Source organism: Littorina saxatilis, linkage group LG13, assembly GCF_037325665.1.
Source record: "Littorina saxatilis isolate snail1 linkage group LG13, US_GU_Lsax_2.0, whole genome shotgun sequence".
NCBI classification, from domain to species: domain Eukaryota; kingdom Metazoa; phylum Mollusca; class Gastropoda; order Littorinimorpha; family Littorinidae; genus Littorina; species Littorina saxatilis.
The window spans coordinates 17,614,438-17,616,937 of NC_090257.1; the positions used below are offsets into that span (position 1 = coordinate 17,614,438).

Consider the following 2,500-nt stretch of genomic DNA (forward strand, 5'->3'; position numbering starts at 1 on the left):
TTTCAGTTTTCATTTGTTCAGATGTTTTAAAGTCGTAAAATGGAGGTTCCACTGTTGCACAGTTTGCTCGATATTGGTTGTTGTACATGTATGTGCGAGATATTGGTTGTTGTACATGTATGTGCGAGATATTGGTTGTTGTACATGTATGTGCGAGATAACGTGTTTGTTTGCTCGATATTGGTTGTTGTACATGTATGTGCGAGATATTGGTTGTTGTACATGTATGTGCGAGATATTGGTTGTTGTACATGTATGTGCGAGATAACGTGTTTGTTTGTTTGAAGGAATTGGACGTGACTGTTGCTCCTTTTTCGTTCAGAAACGGGTTCCTTGAACCTGTGTTGATGTTTTGTGATATTAAATACATGGATCATTTTACTATGTATTTGTTGTATGTTTGTGTATGCACTGTGTGTGTGTGTGTGTGTGTGTGTGTGTGTGTGTGTGTGTGTGTGTGTGTGTGTGTGTGTGTGTGTGTGTGCGTGTGTACCCCCGTTTCCACAGGTTTGGTTGCCTAAATCACCATAAGGCAACCATCCACACGTGGATGGCAACCTAAACTCTGGATGGCAACCTAATTGTGTGGATGGTCGCTTCATTTAACACCGTTAAATTGACTTTTTTGACGGAAAGAATGTCATAACAATGTTCAAAATGACATTCTTTCCGTCCTCTACAGGCGACGAAATAGGTCAAATTTTGTGCATTTTTTAGTGCAAAATTCTTCGATGCCGGAGCGAGTACTGCACCCAGTGCTGTTGTAGTGCAAGTGCACTAGAAAGGCACTACACCCAGTGCCGCCTCTTAGGTAACCATCCACACTTTAGGTATGTGTGTGCGTGCGTGCGTGCGTGTGTGTGTGTGTGTGTGTGTGTGTGTGTAAAGAGGCGCACCGATCACCTTAAAGCAATTCGAATAACAAACAAATTCTGAAGAAGAGAGAATAACGGCAGAAGAGTTAGATGGTAAATCACTTCTTCCGTCTTTAGAAGTGAAAGGAGAATTAGGAGGAAGAACCCAATGCAAGATGGCTCAGTTCTACTCGGGGATAAAGGGAGCTAACACGACGTGCATTGGCAGTGACACGCTCGCTGTTGCCTCCCCTGGGACCAGCTGCTTCATTGCACTGGTTGTAGAGGGGCGACAACCTGGGCAGATTGGCCACCCGACACTCTGCCTCTGGTAGGTTTAGCAGTTATTTCCCTTGAGGTCTGCGATGAAGGTGTTAGTTGAGAGTGATAATTATAAGACGCGTAAATAAGAACATTCGTCCGAAGCTGCCAGTGTTTCCCTCACTGTGTGTGTGTGTGCGCGTGCGTGCGTGTGTGTGTGTGTGTGTCTGTCTGTCTGTCTGTCTGTCTGTCTGTGTATGTACTATGTGTCTGTCTCAGTGTCTCAGTGTGTATGTATGTGTCTGTCTGTCTGTCTGTGTCCATGTATATGTCCGTGTATATATGTCCGTTACACACACACACACACACACACACACACGACACTGTGACACACACACACGCACACACGCATGTAATGCGCATCTTCTTCTTCTTCTTCTGCGTTCGTGGACTGAAACTCCCACGTACACTCGTGTTTTTGCACGAGTGGAATTTTACGTGTATGGCCGTTTTTACCCCGCCATTAAGGCAGCCATACGCCGCTTTCGGAGGAAGCATGCTGGGTATTTTCGTGTTTCTATAACCCACCGAACTCTGACATGGATTACAGGATCTTTTCCGTGCGCACTTGGTCTTGTGCTTGCGTCTACACTGACACGAAGGGGGATAAGCCACTAGCAGGTCTGCACATAAGTTGACCTGGGAGATCGGAAAAATCTCCACACTTAACCCACCAGGCGGCCGCGGCCGGGATTCGAACCCTCGACCTTCCGATTAAGAGGCCGACGTCTTACCACCCCGCCACAGCGCCCGTAATGCGCATCAAAACTAACTGCTGACAAACTTACAGAAACATGAGTGATGACAAACAACCCTGTGCATGATCACACTCAATTAAATATATCATTGAAATATTCACAAACTTGCCTCAACACTGCGATGACATCACACTAATAACATACCCCTATAATCATTATAGCTATTCTGATGATGGACACGTGGGGGAATTCGGGGGCTGTGATTGGATGTTCTCTTCCGATCATCAAAGCATAATGCTACGGAAGTCGGCCATTTTTGCCAATATCCAAAAGCATATTGACAATAACAAAGACGCATGGTTCCGGTTTACCCATCTGTACCACACGATGTTTCAATCGACAACAGCACACACTGACAACTTGAAATTCTTCTCGGGAATGTTTTTCAGCTTTACAAATGTCGATAGCATACCCTTTTCTGCTAACTTCCTGATGAAACAGGACTAAACCAATTATTTTCTGTCCCTAAACACCACAAAATGCCCATAGTCGAAAAATGTAGTACAAACAGGGGAGTAAACCGGAACAGCCGTTTTTGTGTGCCTGTGTGAGCTAAGTTGCCGACTC

General features: G+C 45.2%; 1 long non-coding RNA gene across 1 annotated transcript in view; it reads left to right on the top strand.

Annotated features, from left to right (window-relative positions):
• The window catches only part of LOC138946051 (uncharacterized), a 9,551-nt gene extending 9,172 nt beyond the window's left edge, over positions 1–379 (top strand). Inside the window, exon 2 of the long non-coding RNA XR_011449182.1 lies at positions 46–379. This is a non-coding gene — a long non-coding RNA (uncharacterized lncRNA). The remainder of the gene's footprint in view (positions 1–45) is intronic.
• Positions 380–2,500: the final 2,121 nt, after the last annotated feature.